Genomic DNA, 20,131 nt, shown 5'->3' on the forward strand with positions numbered 1-20,131 from the left:
CAAATCTACAATGCATCAGAGAGGTATATGTTTGTGTGTGTATATGTTTTTGCGCATATTCCTATTTAGTAATTTGTTTATTCAGAAATAATTGATGGAGATATAGACCACAACATTAACTGGGATGATTTATCCTTGGGGACTGGAATTAGAGCTAGAAAATATGTGTATGTGACTGCATGAATATGTGGGTGTGTGTTCACACATGTAGATGTATACATATGTATATTTATTCTTTTTCATATTTGTGTTGTCATTTCACTCTTGTTATTAGAAATAACAAGATTTTTAAAATAAAGAATTAATGTACCACATATGATATGTAAATGAAAGAGATAAAGTACTTTTTTTTGATGGTATATGCTAAAGGTACATTTTTAATACAAGGAGAACAAGTTATATCCCACATGATATAAGTGATCAGGGTATATTATTAAGAAGGACTCAGTGGCCATTTCCTTGCTCAGAGTGAAAGGATTTTGACTCAGAGGTAATGAATGCCATACATGGGACAGTGTTTATCAATTGTAGTATGTATTTATCATCCTTTTTTAAGTCATTAGAGTTCTAATTTTATAACCCCAAACACTATCTTCTGACATCCATTTTACCTAAATAAATGGTACTCTTTCAAACTAGGTAAAAACATTCAAGTTAAGAAAGTGGATTATAGGCGTATATGATCAGATCATTTAGATCATTTACAGTTAGAATCTCAGATCCTTTTTTTTTTTTAATTTTACTTATTTTTGTTTTAGAGAGTGTACAGATGGGGGAAGGGCAGAGGAAGAGGGAGTGTTTCTCAAGCAGACTCAGTACTGCTCACAGAGCCCAACACAAGTCTGGATCTCACAACACAGAGATCATAACCTGAGCTGAAACCAAGAGTCAGATGCTTAATTGACTGAGACACCCAGGCGCCCCAGAAGTTTAAATCTTAATATTGACTCATAAAAAGTGAAAACAAAAACCAAAAAAAACAACAACAAAAAAAACATGCCTAGAGGAAAAACAAAGGGTACTCATGAAAAGCAGCATTGGTCTGGACTAGCCCTAAGGAAAGGCAGTGGAGCCTGGAGATAGGCAAGAACAAAGAAGAAGAGCAGAAATTAACTGGGTGATACTGGTATGTATGTGGCTCCTGAGAGTAAAAATTATCAGAGACTGATAGAGTGGATATGAGCTATAGTGAGGAGAGAGAGAATTATCTTTTCCCCATGGCCTAGGGATTTGCCACAGGGCAGTTAAAAATCTTTAAACATTTGCTTTATCTTAATGACATCACAGCTCTGCAGCACATGCCAGTACAAGATTTCAAACAAATTGACAATCAAAGAAGACAGATGGACAGACTCAAGATCAGTCAGAGTTGAGCAGTTGCTCTAAGGCCTACGCAGGAACACGACTTCTATGGAATTCCAGTACCTCTCCATTTCAGATCCACATCGGTGCCTCCTTTTCTGCTATTGACTTCAGCGAATGTAACCCAAGCTCAGGAAAGCAGGATGCTGCCACCCTCCTCCTCACCAGTCAGTCATGTTTTTTTAAAACATGGAAAAAAAATTTTAAATAAGTAAATTTAATACAATTTTATGTTGTCAGACATAAAAGATATTTAAGATATTCTATATATCTATATCGATATAGATATATTATATAGATATTCTATATATAAAATAGCATGTATAATTTATAATATGTAATATAATATTCTATATATAAATAGTATATAATATAGTATATATAATGTAATATAATATAAGTCATAATTATATATTAACTATAAATATAAATAAAATAAAAATAAATATAAATATAATATCATTATAATTATATATTATATATTATTTATATAGTATAGTATATTTACTATATTATATTATAGTATATTATATATACTATATTATATTATACTAATATTGTGATGAGTTTCCTTATGCAAAAAATAGTTACTGAACACTTATGAGACAGAAACTCTGGTAGGTGATTAAAATTCATCAGTGTACAAATAGATTAGTCTTTTTTCTTTAGCCTTTGCAAAGCTTTCTTTTGAAGAGAGGTTGGGAAAGGAAAATAAGGCTAAGAAACAGAAAATTAAATAACAGAAGTATAAAAATATGGCATGAGTTTTACTGGGTGTAACATAGTAACCTAACATAAATATCTAGCATAAATAAGGGGCAACAAGGAAAACATGGCACCAGGGATTTTTTCTTGTGTTTCTGACTTTTGTTATTTAAATGGAAAAGATACTTAATTTTAAGACAGTCATATCATATATATCTTTGTGCCTTTTGAGGAATTGTATTTTTGTCATTTTTTCATTTAACAAAAATGTATTTAATCTATAGCAGGAAATGCAGTAGTACAGCAGGAAATGCATAGTAGAGGAAAACACATGATATAACTTAATGCAATTCACAACACAAAGGATTGCTTAAATTACATTGATTTAGTCTATGAATGTCCCATATTCACTAGATAATTATACAGGCATATGTTGGAATTTATCATATAAAAATACTGCAGTGAGGAGATGCCTGGGTGGCTCATTTGGTTGAGCCACTGCCTTCAGCTCGGATCATGATCCCGGGGTCCTGGGATCGAGTCCCTCATCGGACTCCTTGCTCTGTGGGGAACCTGCTTCTCTCTCTGCCTCTGCCTGCCACTCAGCCTGCTTGTGTGTACTCTCTCTCTCTGACAAATAAATAAATATAATCTTTAAAAAAAATAAAAAATAAAAATACTTCAGTGAATAGAAAATTAAGAATAAATAAAATTATACTTTAGATAAGCATGTGTCTTTATTTGGGGACAAAATTTGTCTCTCTTTTTTTAAAAAATATTTTATTTATTTATCTGAGAGAGAGAAAGAGAATGAGAGAGAAGGCACGAGAGTGGGGAGTCAGAAGCAGACTCCCCGTGGAGCAGGAGCCAGATATGGGACTAGATCCTGGGATTCCAGGATCATGACCTGAGCCAAAGGCAGCTGCTTAACCAACTGAGGCACCTAGGCACCCAAATTTGTCTCTTTTTATGTATTATTCAAATATTTTGTCTTGAAATACCTATCCTATGGGTTTTTAGCCTATAAATTAATGCTTATATTATTGTCTTGAAATACCTATCCTGTGGTTTTCTAGCCCATAAAGTGATGCTTATATGTATTTTTCTATTACTTCAAGGATTCAGTAATAATCATCCTTCTTACTATGTTGATGCCATTGTCAAGTCTGATTGCATGCATATTTTTATTTTAAATGCATAGAAATAGGGAGGAAAAAAAGGTCAGTGGCAAAACTGACGTTTTTAGATGTTTGAGTGTTTATTTGCAAACATTGTAAATTTCTTGTATATTCTACTTCATTAAAAATGATGACTATAGGGGCACCTGGGTGGCTCAGTAGATTAAAGCCTCTGCCTTCAGCTCAGGTCATGATCCCAGGGTCCTGGGATCAAGCCCTGCATCAGGCTCTCTGCTCAGCAGGGAGCCTGCTTCCTTTCCTCTCTCTTGGCCTGCCTCTCTGCCTACCTGTGATCTCTGTTAAGTGAATAAATAAAATCTTAAAAAAAAATGATGACTATATTCTTGAATAAACAAAGTAAATAAATAAGGAGTACTTGTCACCTATAAGTGACAGAAAACAATTTCAAGGGCACACTCATGATGTCAACAGAAGTCAATAGGATCTGATTGTCTCCCAATGAAATGCATGTGAAGTCCATACTAATTAGCTTGTAAATCAGACTAATACTTGAGTTTATTTGGGTCAGAAAGACTACCTACTGTCAAGCAATCAAGTACTACCCCTTTAATTGCAATTTATTCCAACAACCACAATTTATTGATCCTAGCATACACTTATGCCACAGCAGTATCATTATTTGACTTTATTTTAACAGCTTCAAAAGGTTAGAAAGTTAGAAACCACTGTGAAAGAAACCATTAAAAAGTTGAGTTGCTGACATTGCTTTACACTCTGTGCCAAGCAATGTTCACTATATATGTGAAATTATTAAAAGGAGAAATAAAAAAGAACTTATATTCATTGGCACATCATATGATCTAGTGCTTTCTTGAACTGAATATTACTTAATAATCAAAAAACACATAGACAAAAACAAGGAGGATCAATATTTTGATTTGCATTTTACGGATAAGCTGCAGCTTGGAGACCTTAAGTACATTTGCCAGAATTATGATGTTAAAATATTAAAACCATCTTTCTGACTCCAAAGCACATGTTTAATTTCTTGTAGGATTTCTGGCACAATTTTTGTACATTGTTCTATGATGTTGTGGTCAACCTGAAACACTCTAAGTGATATTGAGAAAGTGTAGAGACAGTTTATTCACATGAGTTTTGTACCCAGGATGGTCTTTAAAACACAAAACATCAATCATCTGATCAGTCATGTGTTAGCCATTATAAGCCAATTCTTGCTATTTATTTATTTATTTAAACATTAGAGTTGTGAAATTTTCACTTTGGAATTTACAGCTAATTAAACAATGCATGGTAAAATAACTTTTGTAACATCAAATAATCTTTAGGAAATATTCATTGGATATAAAGAGTGGTTTAAAGTTTGTCATTTCTTCCCCTCTCCACCCCAAAATTAAAAAGACATCTGACTTGGGCGCCTGGGTGGCTCAGTGGGTTAAGCCGCTGCCTTCGGCTCAGGTCATGATCTCAGGGTCCTGGGATCGAGTCCCGCATCGGGCTCTCTGCTCAGCAGGGAGCCTGCTTCCTCCTCTCTCTCTCTGCCTGCCTCTCTGCCTACTTGTAATTTCTCTGTCAAATAAATAAATGAAATCTTAAAAAAAAAAAAAGACATCTGACTTAATTTTTAATAATTAAAAATTGTATATATTTAAATTATAGAGCTTGAATATTTGATATATGTGTATGCTGAAATATTCACCACAATCAAGCTGGGTAACAGCCCTCACCTCATATAGTTAGCATGTGCATGTATGTGTGTTGAGAATGCTTAAGATCTACCCTTTCAGCTAATTTCAAGTTTATTTTTTCAAAGATTTTATTTATTTATTTGACAGAGAGAGAGAGACAGTGAGAGAGAGAATAAAAGTACGGGAGGTGGGAGAGGGAGAAGCAGGCTTCCTGCAGAGCAGGGAATTGGATGTGGGGCTCAATCCCAGGACGCTAGGATCATGAACTAAGCCAAAGGCAGACGCTTAACAACTGAGCCAGCCAGGTGCCCCTAATTTCAAGTTTATAATACGGTATTGTTATCTACAGTCACGTTGTTGTATATTAGATCTCCAAACGTTATTTAGATTGCATAATGAAAACTGTGTATCCCTGGGCCAACATCTCCCATATTCCACTCCCTGATAATGATCCTTCTATTTACCATCTCTATGAATTTTTTACTCTATGCAGTACTCGTCTTTCTGTATCTAGCTTATTTCACTGAGCTATTGTCATCAGATTCATCATGTTCACAAATGGAAAGATTTTCTCCTTTTTTAAGGCTGACTAATATTCCCGTGCGTGTTTTTTGTGTGTGCTTGCGCACATCCACACGTATGTGTGTGTAATCATATTTTCTTTATCCACTCATCGGTAAACAGACATTTGGGAATGTAAATTGGCAAAGCAATTATAGAAGACATTATGGAAGTTCCTCAAAAAAAATGAACTACTTTATGATCCAGCAATCCAACTTCTGGATATATATCCAGAGTATTTGCAATCAGTATCTTGAAGAGATATATGTATTATTGACAAGCAAAAATAGGGAAACAACTTAAATTGTTACTCAGTGGATGAATGGATAATGTAATTTTATACATACATTCTGAGTAGGCCTGAGTTGGCTGATTACCCATCAAAATTCTTTATTCACCCTCTGTAAATCCTTAACTAGATTTAAGCCAGACATAGTCTAGCCTACAGGAAGGGACTGAAAGGTGGAAGTCCTAAATTTCTTCTTTGTATCATCCAGAGTAGGTCTGTATTTAATGTTCCAGTTTAGTCACTTTCATAAAATTTTATTCATAAAATAAATAAACCAATAAATTGTGAAATGTTAATGAAATTAGAAATCACGGATCTAGTCCAATGTCTTATTTTTGCAGGTGAAGAAATGGAGAATCAAAGAAGTAAAGGACCTGTCTCGAAGTGACACTGCTAGTAAGTAATGTCTTGTAGATCTAGAATCAGATCTCAGACTGTTTGACCTGGATTCTAACCATTGCAGAATGATTTCTCATTTTAGACACAATGTTGAAACCTTGGAGTAAAACTGTTTCTATCCTTGTTTAGACCACACCTGGTCAGTGGCATTAGTTACATGCCACCTGTGTCAACTCTGTCACACATTCAGAAGATACTTAAAAAGTGAGGTATTGATGTTCTTTTTAAAGAAGAGACAGTATAGCTCGTGAGATGGTATGGCAAAAGAAAAAACTGGAATTCATCCTAAGACTTTCCATGCCCAAAGTGCTTAATATAAAACTTCCAATTTAATCTTCACAAATATATTGTAATAGAGATGGTTTTATCCCTATTTTAGAAATAAACAAAGACTCTAATGGAGTTGATAGTTTGCTCAAGGACATAGAGCTGTTCAATGTCAGAGCTAATTTCAAATCTAAATCTCTCTGACTTTAAAGATGCCCACTCTTGCACTATACAATTCTGTATTTAAGCGGAAAACAAATAAAGGCACTGATCAATACAAATAGTACATAGTTCCAAGCTAGTATGATATAACCAGTTGTATAATATACTGCATAGTTCAGGGTGCTAACAAAAAATTAAATAGTGCAAGATCAGCTGGGGTTGACACTGCAAAAAGATTGATATGCTCTTACTACAGACTCCCATCTAGCAATGCTTTGAAAGCCTGCTGCTATAAAGACATTATATATAATGATATTTGTGAATGAGTAGGAAAATACTGGCAACACATATATAATGACACTACTGGTGGAGATTGATAACTTGTCAAGATACAGTGGAATGTGGGTTTCAAAGAGGGAAGGTTTACTTTAGCTGTTGGGATATGAAAGAATTGCTGACCAAAGCACATGAATTTTGAGCTGCCTAGGATGTAGACATGTGGAGTTGGATAAAATCATTTTCCTCCAAGAGGAGAATATAAGAAGCATGGAGGTGGAAATAAGTAGTGACATTTGGCAATAGAATATAAGCTAAAATCATAGAAAATGATAAGGAAGACTGAGACGTTAGGACTGAGATTCATTGGTAGAAGTCTTTGAAGCCTGGCTTTTAAAAATATATTTTACTATATAAGCCATAAGTAGTCATTGAAGGTATTGGACTTGTTATTATTTTTGTTTGTTTGTATAATCAGAGGTCTATCTTGGGGAAAAATTGTGAGAGCCTTATGATGGATAGACTACATGGGTGAAAAATTAGAAGTGAGCAGACCAAATAGGGGGTGTGAAAATATGAGGGTGAATATCCATACTTACTGTTCAACTGTTAAAGATAATAAGACATCGCCCTTCCCTGGTAGCTATAATCATTTAGATTTCTATAGTAACTTTGAAGGGGAAGTGTTACTGATTATACCATATCTTCAGGCAGTTTTCCCTCAAAGAAACAAAAATCTGCAGATTCAATATTCATTTTCCTCCCAATTGCCCTTTTTCTTGATATTTGTTGAATGAATAAATAGGTCCCTTTTCAATCTACATATCTACCTTGAAAATTCCCATCATGTAAGGGAGAATATAGGTGTCATGAGAGGTATTGTTTTTTTTTTTGGATTTCTTTATTATTCTTATCATTATTATCATCATTATCATCATCATGATGATCCTGGAACCCTAACTCTTCCTAGAGGAGTCTTTCTCAGTGAAAATGTTTCCCTGTGCTTTGAGGATCCCTGTTTACCTAAAATTTTCAATCAGTAAATTGTACTGATTGTTTACAGCAATCAGTAAATAGATTCCTGTTTACCTAAAATTTGTACTTCAGATGAAGGAAGGGAAAAGTAAGGGATACTTGTTTATCTCCTTGTTTATCTACTGAGTAGTATAAACAAAATGTTATCCTAAAGCATTTTTCAGGGATAACAAAGGAGCAACAACAATGAAAAAACCTCTATGCAAATTTCGAATCCTTTAGCTTCTTGAAGGTCAACTGCTTGGTTTTAACACTGGAACTGAAAGGAAAGAACCCTGAAAGCGCTCTGCCCTGGCACTGAATAAACAACACAGGACAACTCCTGCTCTTAATGAGGATTCCACTTTAAACCTACACCACTGACCTAATTTTAGAACCTTTCTTCTTCCAGGAATCATATGCATCCCTAAATGAAACTGAACAGTACCATCCCAATAGCCTGCTGCTTCCTAACTATGATCTCTCAAGTAATGGCAGCCCTCTGAACAATTTTTTTTCTTTTTGCTCAGTTGATTTCACACCCATGAAACTTTTTTCAGACATTTTATTCTTTCTCGTATGACAGTGTTGACCCTGGGTCCTCTTTAAGAATGTGCTTCTTTGAATTTGTATTAATTTGCCTATAATCAATATTTCTGCTGAATGTATCCCTTTATATTGTCTCTCTCTTCGACTTTCTTAGAGAGAACACACACATTTTTATCTTATCCAAATATGGGCTAACTCTCTCAAAGACAATGCCTTTGCCAGTAAAGATATTTTTGCCAAACTGATACATATTAACATTTCTGAACTTCTAAGAAAACAGCACTTTGATGTAGGGACTATTCAAGTAAAATAAATATCTACATATCTATGTATCTATATATGGTTTGACATTTTGTTTAGCTGGGTATTTGTAATGAAAAGATGAGTTAAAGGAGTTTGGGGTGAGAAAGGAACATAGTACTCCACCTTCCTCTAGAGACATAAGAAAGTCAGTATAGGTCAGCCTTGTGAGGGTTTGTATGAGCACAGAATATCCATAGCGCTGTGTCTGACACACAGGAAAATTATCTGTTGAGTGAATATGTGCATTATTGGCTTGTAACTGGCAGTCCTTTTGTCTGTTTCTTTGTCTATTTGTGAAAGTAGTCTAGCAGATCAGTTAAAGATTGCATTGGTATGGCTAGAAATCTAGAATTAGAATTGAGGCAGCGGTCTCAAGAATCAACCCTTTGTTTGCTTGAATGTCATTCATTAGCCAAAAAAGTGAGTTTGTGCAGAGACTCAACTGTCTCAGTTGAGTGGCCAATGGTGCTGAGAACTGGCAAGAAATGTGGTATTCTTGGCATTGTTTCCGGATTATAATTATGGTAATGCTAGCAAGACCTAGTGGCATTCCATTTACAGTTTCTTTTTTATACATTCCAGATTGGTCTTTGGGTTTAAAGAAAATAGAGTGAGCTTCATATGATAGAGATGAAATTTACTTCATGGATTTTATTATATGATGCAAATAAATGAAGGAAAGCATTTATTTGCATTTCCCAAGAGGATACATTAATAAATTCTATAGAACTATGTAAATTTTAAAGAAAAAAAGGATTGTCAAAAACATTTTTTAACATAAAAAATATCATTATATTATGGGAGTTTGTTTGGCACAGAGATAAAGGCTACAGATTCTGGGGAAAATTAGTATGTGTAAAATAATGGATGTCACCATTTATTATTTGTATCACCTTGGAGAGGTTTTCAGATGTTTCTGTGCTTCATTTTCTTCCACTTTAAAAACGTGTACTTCATAGAGCTATTCTAAGTATTAAATAAGTTAATGCATGTAAAGTTTCTAACACATAAGCAAAGTAAGCTTTTGTTTTGAGTATTATTAAAGTTTGCTGACTTAGTATGATATTAATTACATCTGAAATTTTTGGTTTCTTGAACTTCCTAAATTATAATGGAAAAGAAATAAATTATGAATCCATATATGGAGACTTTTTTTTTATATTAAAGTTTGCAAGAGCACAAATTCTATACGTTAGAATGTTATTAGTTTGCTTAGTACATATTCAGTTCAACTCTGCCTCATATTTTCCACATAAATTTTCTACTCAAATGCATAGTAAGTTGATAGATATTATTCTTTGGCACAAGTCTAAATCTACTTAGAATATGACATTAAGAAAAGTAAGACTGCTGCTTTGATAATTTATCTATATCTATAAACATATAAATCCATATATCTATTTCTATTTCTAACCCTAAATTTTTCAAGATCTTGTCATTAAATTTTATTTGGAACTTATAGTGAAATGCCTACACATATAATCTGATATTGTGGAGGAAATTGTGTTTTACAAATTGACATTTATTAAATCGACTTAAATAATTTTAATATAATACTTCTGCCCTACACATGCACACATTTAATAAACCAAATTTGGACCACTAAGTTTTGAAACTATAAAATCGAAAAGAAAATATCGTTTATTAAAAGGAGTTCTATATTCTAGCAAATTTCACGATATGCCTATTTTTGCCAATGTCACACTTTGAAGCCAATTTACCTAGTCTGCTTTATCAAATGGCTTCCTAACTGTTCTTGAATATAGATCCTTGCTACTCAGAATCTCCCAAGCAGTTTGTTATTTCTTGATTGCAAATCTGGAAATATCTCATCTCTGTGTCTCTACAGGATGGCTTTTATAGAGAAGGAAATTCCAAAGCACCAACTGTTCTTTTCAGTCTCCTTCTAATGCTACTTCCTTGATTTCATTGTTGGGATTCGTCTCCCTCCCATGATGCTTAGTGTCTTTTTTCGAATACTGCTCTTATCAACAACTGCGCTATTGTTATCTGCCAACTCTGTTTTGGCCAGCTGCTAATGAAAACAACACTCTCTTTTATTGCTTGTTTAAAAGTTTGTTTTATGATTTCTTTTATTGTTTTCTTCATTGTGATTTTGTTTACTCTTTCATCATCTAGAACACATATAAAGATTGCCAGGACCTAATTTTCTTAACTGTGCACCCGTGCCCACCGACCCCAGTTCTTCTGTTAAATTCTTGCTTGTGACTGAGTTCTAGCAGGGACTTAGGCTAAGCTGTATGTTCTGCTTACTGGTCCATGCAAACTTCCCACGCTTGATTCTCCTTGTTTTCTCCCCTCCAATGAGGACTCTGGGAGCCATATAAAATCAAAAAGCATGTACAAAAATTATAAAAATCAAAAAGCATATAAAACCAAAAGGCATAAAAAAGTAAAAACACGTTTGCTTTTTGTTTCATTTTTTTGACCATTTACTAATCTCCTTCCATCCACACTCTGGGATTCAGCCTTGACTTTCACTTATTTTTGGCTTAATGTTGGCTAGAATTCTATTATATGCAGTGAACATCACCAATACTAATTTTAGTTATGGACATGCACAGAGTGGATAATGCCCCACTAGCCTTATGCTGAGGGTTGCATTTGTTTATTTGAGCTTAACTCTATATATTTCCGTGCAGTTTTTTATATATACTTTTGAGAAAGTTAGTTTGCTAGGAAGAGGGATCTAAACAATAATAAGCTCAAAAATTTTAAGTGACACTTTAACCAAATTGAGGCATGCAAAGTGAGACTATTGGAAAGCAAAGGAACACTGAAATAAAAGTATTTGTGTGAGTAATTCAAAGAAGTTCCAGGTTCCTGGAAAAAAGAGAAGTAATACTAGATAAGTTCTGTTTAAAAAAAAAAGGAAAGAAAAAGAAAGTTTGAAAACATTTTCTTCATAGGATGAGGAGGGTTACCTTTTAAAATTTGATATATTGGCATATTAGAAGCTCTTTTCGTAGTTTTTGTTAACTAAATTGATGAACAAATTCCAGATTTTCTCCAATCTTTAGTTTACACTTATTTTCGTGTACAATACTCATCTTTAGCACCTTGCCCTCCAAAACACACTATTTTTTGTGTGTGTGTATTGACCATATTTTCTCACCATATAAACTGTTCTGGTTAGAAATCCAGTATTTCATTTTTTATATGCTAAAGATGTAAATGAGGCAGACCTGGGTCAACTTTGACATAATTTTTGTAACATTTGGTATAAAGAGGGATATCTTTTGTAGTAACAGAAAATATAAATATCTTATATTTAATTGCAGTAGTTCAAACGATGAGAAGGTAGCAAGGCTCATTCAAGTGCCCAGATACAAGAGCTGATTACACGGTGTTTTGTGTTTTGTTTTGGTGCAAATTAATGTTCAGAGACAGAGATTCGCCTTTGCCAATAATATTTAACACAAGTTCACTGCAGGAATGTCACATGCCAATAGCATGAAGGATAATATTTCTTCATAAGCCAATAAGGATATAAAATACTCCAACCTAGTGTTAGATTAATCACACCGTTTTTCCAGGCAAGGAGAAATGAAGCAATAAAGTCCAGATTTGATTGAGGCACACCTTTATGTGAGTGGTACTCAGAAGAGGTGGCCAAACCACTTGGTAATTGACATCCAGCTACAAGTGCAAAGGTAAAAGTACCCTGTTACTGGAGCATGTTGCTAGGGAACAACAGCAAGACAGTAGTGTTGACAGGCAAGAAGATCTTCATGGGGCCCCTGGACAGCTTTCACCACTGCTTGTAAAAGAGTCTCCTACACTGTGGTTAGGAACTAATTGCCCTACAGTCTTCATAGAGCCATTTTAGATCAGCAAAGTTTAGCTTTGCCCGCAATGAACATTCTTGAGTTTTCCTCACAAAATCCATGATTATAGTTAAAATGTCCCCTTACTATAAATGCTTCTTCCTGTTTTTATTGCTAAACCCCCAGCTGAACCCCTCAGCAGCTGAGCTACTGAGTTCTTATTGGTGAGAACAGATAAGATGATGACATCCTGACTCAATTTACTTCATTTTTATATCAAAACAGCCTAACTTCTAAAAACAACATTTTTTGGTCTTTGTCATAGATAAGTGGATTTGAAATCAGATCAAACCAATAAATAACACACAACAGTCCCAACAGTTTGAGAGAGGAAACCTAAATTATGCAAGGGAAAGATTCAGACATTTATAACAGAGCTGTGCTTCTTGCTATGATTTATTAGGAATAGCAAACTATTTCAGAGTAAACTTGACACAAAGAATGTAGAATTCCTATGGCAAATGAAATTCCATTGACCTAAGGGCAGACTGAATTGGAAGATAAATGATTTTAGCGAAGTCTCTGCTGGGATTGAGTAATTTTCCTAGGTATCCTAGTGCATGCCATGGAAATGGCAGACCTTAATTAGGTAGACTAGTATCCCTTCCTAAACTGTACCTTTTCTAATAGAAGTAAATACTATCTCTCTTCCAGCCTCTCCAAATCCCCACAACCTTCAAAAATGAAATTAGAAAACAGCAGATTCCACTTCAACCGGGCAGCCAATTAAACGGCCGAGGGTGTTTGTTTCTGTGTCCTTTTCAGAAACAATTGTATCATTAAATCGCTGAAATTGTGGTGTCAGCAGGAAATAGAGCAAATAGCTGCCAAAGGGAGAAAAAATATGAACAATACAGCTACTTTGATGTCTTCCTGCCCTCCTTTCCAGTGTCTGTTGCTGAACAAGCTACAAACAAAATGTGAGGAGCAAAGGCTTATGCGTGTGAGCCTGGGTGGTTGCAACCTGCCTTGCTGGGAGGCTTGCTCACTGGTTCCGCTCCCACTTGTCACCTTAGGCAGACTGCACTAACTAATCAATGTTTCAAAACACAACTCCCACTGCCCTGCCTCTGTTCCTCTCCAATTACTGATCACTCGTGGAATTTACTCTCTCATCTTCTTTAAAAGAAAAAATCATTCTTTTATTCATTCAACAATTTCCTATGTTGTGCTAGTTAAGGATGTATCTGTGAACAAAATAGGCAAAATCATGCCTTTAAGAAGATTACTTGGAGGTAGTAAAAACACAATTAAGTGTATACATCATACATAAATCTGCAATTCTACAGTTAGGTCAGGGAAAAGAGTTAGACTACCGTTTTTAATTAGGTAGTGAGAAGTTTGGGGAAAGGTGTTTCATGCTGTCCTCAGAGGCTCATGGCATAGTGGTTAGTAAACTATACTCTTCCTACCAGACTGATAGGGTTCTTAATCCATCCAGCTCTGTCACGTATTAGTTGTATAACTTGAGAAACTTACTTTATTTCTCCGGGTTTCAGTTTCCCCATCTCTAAAGTGAGGACTATGTTAATACCTATTGAATCATACCGTATATCAAGGATTTATAACATAAGAAGTAGAACATGTTACACAGTGCACATAGCAAGAACATAGCAAATACGATGTAAATTTGCTCCTTGTTATGTGCTGAGAAGAGTGTACACCTCATTTTAGAGACATCTGTGTGTGAAAACTCAACAACATTTCTTTCCTCCTTGCTAATCTGAACCTCAGTTGTATGACCAGGAAAATTAAGATAATTCCTACCATTTAGGGGCATTGTCAGGATAATAAGAAGGTTCATATTTTATATTCATAGAAGATCCTTATAAATACCAGGCTCTCTTTTCTTCTAGACTGGGTTAAAATGCTTTGACATCTTCTCATACTATCTCAGCTAATGAAAATCACTCATGGTATTTACTACATACTAGCTTGTGCTGTCTTGGATTTCCTCCCTTCTAAAACATCATGGATAATTAGGAGCACACTGTTGTTTTAAAAGCAGCTTTTGAAGGGCAGAAAAGAAACTCTCCCACATTAAAATACACCTATCAATTATATGATGTCCCCTGATGTTAAAGTGATTTAAATATGAAAAAAAAAAAAGTAAAGTCAGAATCAAGGAAATGTGTGTTATTTTATGTTTATGTCTAATTGCTGCTACTGTGTGATTAACTACTCAGGAACTCTATAATTCTTTGTATCCTTCCCTTTGCTAAACCCAATGCCTTGCACAATAAAAGAACTCAGTGAGTATTTCCTAGATGATTGAATGATTGACTGCATAATTCCCCACACAAACAAATTGATTTAAGGTTATCCATGTCAATTGAAAGTGGATCTTGGTCTTTCAAGTAGGGGGTATTTCTTAATTCAAAACTGCCTAGAGACCAAAAGTGCATAGTAAGGAAATTTTTTAAAAGCAATATGCTTTAAGAGCATTTAAATGTTTATTTCTGTTGATCTTATCATTGGTTGGGACTCCTTTTGATCATAAGTTAGAGAAACTCAATCGGACTAACGTTAGTAATAAAGCAGGGGTGGTTTCCATAAACAGGCAGGGTTCTAGAAGCAGCGTAAAGAAATTAAGAGCAGGGATGCAGTGCAACTCGGATTGTTCCACTTCGGACACCCTTTGTTTGTGCGTCTCCTCTTGCTGCTGACGAACCACTCCTAGCTGAGGGGCATCAGACCCTCTGCAGCAGGCATACAGACAAAACGCAGAGCTTATTCTGCTCTGCATTGTCAGATTCTCAGCTGGAAGACTTCAACAGCAGAGGATAATTCAAATAGTTAGGGGCTGGCGCCTCTTCTTTAAACCTTCATGGACAGCCTCCTTCAGGATGGTCAGGCCCTTCCAGCTTCTTTCACTGCTGAGTAGAAAGCCAATACCACATGGTTTAGGTTTTCGTTGTGACAATGCTGATTTTCTTCTATATTAATGTGTGTGTGTTACCAGTTAGTGTTTGGTCAGAGAAGCAGAATCATTATCATGCTATGAAATAAGGGATTTATTACAGGGATCTTAAGGAATTATGGGTGCTGATGGGGACGTTTCCACTAGGCTGTTGCCTCTGTATCTGACGTTGAGCCTGAAGTTGCTGTAAGTTGGTTGGGTTATTAGGTGACTGTGAAGTGGAAGAGACAAGGACAAGCGAGGACTAATGAAGGTAAGCTGGAACTCCTTTCTGTCTCTCACCACCACCAATGCTGATGGTGCAGAAGGCCTGTAGAAGAAGTAAGCAAACTTCATCAAAGAGCCACATGAACCTTTAACCCCAACTCAGAGAAGCTGGAGGAGGGGAATCAGTGGAAGCTCCAGGACTTGCCTGCCTCCGTGCTGCCCTGTTCTGGTAAGGGAAGTTAGCAGGCTGGGGCATGTACAAGCTGCCCCAGAGCCTGACATCTTATCCCCACCTTTAAGAAGAAGAATATCTATCACTTCTCTATTTGCCCAATCATGTACAAAGTTCTCTTGTGGCCTAACTGGAAACCATTGCTGGACAGGAAAAATTTTCTATGATTCAAGACTCTTTTGGCTGGTCTAAGAATTAAACTGACATGAGGTAGATTAGCAAGAGGACATCAAATTTAATTACACAAGTCTTTCATAGCATGAGGCCCATGGAAGTCAGGCAACTGAGGCTTTTAGGCCAATGGAACTAAAGAGAAGTGGGTAGGTGCCTGGGACTTCTAAGAGAAGGGAAACAATTCACAGGAAGTTTTGGTAAACTAATGTCTGTTGGGCCATACAGAAACGATGGGACATAGGGAGGAATTTTAACAGATTTTGCAAGGTCTCTCTCTCCCTGTTCATATCACGCTGCAGTTATCTGTGATGATAGCTCTCTTTCTGGAATAAGTCCTTTATCTAGATTCATTGTTAAGGGAAAGATCAAAGGTTCTTCCTGAGTCTTATGTTTCTTAAAAATAATCAGCCTAATATAATCCACATACCAAAGAAAGACATTTTGAAGTGCATTTTGTTCCCCCACACCATACAAGGGATAAAATTATGGGAAACGGTCCCAGCTCTTCTAAGTTGATGCAATAAAAGGCATCCCAAGCAATGTGTATCAAAAACCTTGAAAACATTTATTTCCATTGATCATATGATAAGCTATTGAAGCTATAGAAACCCAATCTAGACAAATGAACAAAACGAAACCTGATTGTTTTAAAGAGGTTTCTGAGGACTTCCATCTATCTGACATTTTTTTTTTAACATTTTATTTATTTATTGGTCATAGAGAGAGCAAGCATAGAGAGAGCAAGTGCGAGCGAGCACAGGCAGACAGAGTGGCAGGCAGAGTCAGAGGGAGAAGCAGGCTCCCTGCGGAGCAAGGAGCCTGATGTGGGACTCGATCCCATGACGCTGGGATCATGACCTGAGCTGAAGGCAGCTGCTTAACCAACTGAGCCACCCAAGCGTCCCTCTATCTGACATTTTGACTAACAAAGTTGAAGGAGAATGGGGTATAAAACAAAAAGGAGCTGTCTTCTGCTTTTTAAGTTTTAACAAGTTGAACGTCTATCTTCATATTACTTCTCTCCCTATTGTAATTAAGTAATAATCCATTTTCTGTGTAGCAGTGAATTTTTCCTTATACTTAGACCAGAACTTATAGAACAAGTAATCAGGTTTTTTCAAGCATGACATTTTAAAGGCTTTCCTCTAGCAAGTCATTCCAAGTCACATAGGAAAATTCTCTTGACAGTAGCTATGTTGACTTGATTCCAAGACTTAAAGAGGCCTTATATAAGATAATTTTTCTTCTTCTCTATACACTTGTCTAAATCACTAACAAGTTTCTCTGGGCAGAGAGAAGTTCGTATAGGTATGTGTGTTTGTGAATATGTATATCTGTGTGTGATGCAAATTTTATTTTATTTTTATTTTCTTAAAAGATTTTATTTATTTATTTGAGAGAGAGCACAAGCAGGGGGACGGGTAGAGGGAGAAGCAGACTCCCTGCTGAGCAAGGAACCTCATGCAGGGCTCCATGGTAGTACCCCAGAATCATGAACTGAGCTGAAGGCAGATGCTTAACCCACTGAGTCACCCAGGCACCCCTTGTGTGATGTACAGTTTTAAAAATGAGATTCTTTTACTCTCAAATCTTGAAAAAATTTGTAAAAGTCTTCTCTTACTTCTCTTCTTCCCTACACCTCTCTGTTTTTTAGTTCTAGCAAATATCAGGTGTAATTCAATAGTATTCATCATGAATACACCAAAATGAGAAGTTTGTCTTTGAGTTTGTCTCAGTAACTATTAAGACAGTGTTCTGGAATGGTTCCACTGATTAAAATGTTTGGCTCTCAGTATTTCTTAGGATTTCTAATGTATGCTTGTTTTTGTTTTTTGTTTGTTTGTTTTGTTTTGTTTTGTTTTTGTTTTTCCCCTAGTCTGTGTAGGACCAACTAAATAAAGTGTTTCTTTTGCTGAGGATTTTGTTTTTGTTTTTGTTTTTTTGTTTTGTTGTTGTTGTTGTTTTAAAAGATTTTATTTAATTGGAGAGAGAGGGAGGGAGAGAGCAGGGGAAGGGCAGAAGAAGAGGCAAGAGAAAATCTGAAGCAGATTTGTGCTGAATATGGAGCCCAATGTAGGGCATGATGTCACCACCACGAGATCTTGCCCTGACCTGAAACCAAGAGCCAGACGCTTAATGCACTAAGTCACCAGGTGCCCCTAGGGTGGTTTTGCTTATGTAGGAAACTGTAGAGGTCCTTTACGTTTCTTGTCCATCTTAACCTAGTGGCAGGGAATTTTTATAATCAACATTTCAGAAATTATGGCAACAGTGTAATATGTTCCTGTGGCAAGGACTTGAGTCATTCTTCCAAAAGATATCAGAGAGTGGGGCTGGGTGTTTTCAGGAGCTCTGAGACCATCACACAGTCATCATAATAGGGCCTCTGGACAAGGTTGGTATTGGTTTGAGCTCTAAATGGTGATATATTGACATGAAGAACAGGAAAAAGATTGATCACTTCCTTGTATATCTTTCCTCAGGAGGTTTGGAAAGGGGAAAATTAGTTTCAAATAATATACATTGTAAATCTCCTAAGGTTTTGCCCGTGGAATGTTTTCCTCTCCTTAGAGCTTTAAGATATGCTTTAATACATAGTCACCTTATGCCAGAACTCTAGATTTTGTTATATTTGCCCAGCAAGTGGTCTTTGAACCTATTGTCATGATATAGAATATTCCAGAGATTTGTGCAAAACTGGGAATTAATTTTATTAAATCTACCTAGTACATAAATTTAAGACCTCAAAATGACTACAGTTATTACAAACAATTAAGATATGATAGAGAATATAATGCAAACATGTGAACATTTTATAAACATTTATCTCACAGCCATGACTTAGCTTACTGAGTGTTGAGTGATCTGGCTGTTTTCTTCAGATAAATCAACTTTCCTGATAATATTATTTTATTTTAGTAGAAAGAATCATGTTCATTCTTTAAAAGTGTCTTTGATCTCATTCACCTACTCAGCTCTAAAAATTAGGCAATAGTAATATGTTATTATTAGATATATATATCTTAGTAATATTTATATAACATGTGCAATGTATGTAATATATACATATGTGCATGTCTGTTTGTTTTCAGTGCCTACCGAATTGCCTAGGAGACAATCAGTAATTGACCAAACAAATTAAACATTCTCTATAACCATCACAAAACTCTGAACATAAGTTTGTCAGTTGTGCAGATATTTCACACCAGAGTGCTTATTGTTTTGAACTCCCATAACTATATTGTATTCTAAAGAAATTTTAGATTTTAAGGAATGGACATTGCATTATAGATCTCATTTATTGATATTCTAGTTATAACCTTAAATGGGAAATTGGTCTGAATATTTTAAAATAAAAAGCAACTTAATATAGACCGCATATTTCCATTTATAAGTGGAAATATATACATATAAATTATATATATACACATATATATATGAATGAAAATAATTTTCATTGGTAAATTTGCAAATGATTTTCTTCTTCATACATTTCTACATTTCCTAAAGTTTCAAAAGTTGTTGTGTTTTACTTTATAATTAGTTTGCTAATAAAACCAAATGTGAGACAACTAGAAAATAAAAAGTAGGTGGGAAGTGAGTTTTGAATTCTATTAAAGAATGGATATAAACAAAGCCAGCCTGAGCTGAAGTAGTTTCAGTGACATGAAGTTGTATCTGTAATGATTAGTATTTAAGTCAATAATTGGAAATTTGGGCTCTACAAAGAAACTTATTTCTTTAATACCAGGACCTCAATACTATGGTTGAAAACTGGTTTTCTAAAAGACAAATATTGAGATCTGAAACAGCATCTATAGCATACCATTGGGAATTTTCCTCTGAAATTTTACAATAATAACAAAAATTCAACTTTTGGAATTTGGCTTTATTAACGTATTTAGTACTATCCCATATATTTTCATTATTTTATTTCAAAGCTCTCTATTGTCAGAGTACTTTGAACTTTGTTTAATTAATAAATCAATTTATTTACAAATAGTTCATCAAATAA

The 20,131-nt window shown here is 35.2% G+C and overlaps 1 protein-coding gene across 43 annotated transcripts in view; it reads left to right on the forward strand.

Annotated features, from left to right (window-relative positions):
- PTPRD (protein tyrosine phosphatase receptor type D) overlaps positions 1 to 20,131 on the forward strand; it is a 2,277,302-nt gene that overhangs the window by 282,038 nt on the left and 1,975,133 nt on the right. For all 43 annotated transcript variants that reach the window (XM_045069786.1, XM_045069815.1, XM_045069785.1 and 40 more), the window contains one exon: positions 6,107 to 6,161. The gene's annotated coding sequence lies outside the window, so the exon portion shown is untranslated. The remainder of the gene's footprint in view (positions 1 to 6,106; positions 6,162 to 20,131) is intronic.

Source organism: Mustela putorius, unplaced genomic scaffold (genome assembly GCF_011764305.1).
Source record: "Mustela putorius furo isolate JIRA1106 unplaced genomic scaffold, ASM1176430v1.1 tig00003944_pilon_pilon_pilon, whole genome shotgun sequence".
Lineage (NCBI taxonomy): Eukaryota > Metazoa > Chordata > Mammalia > Carnivora > Mustelidae > Mustela > Mustela putorius.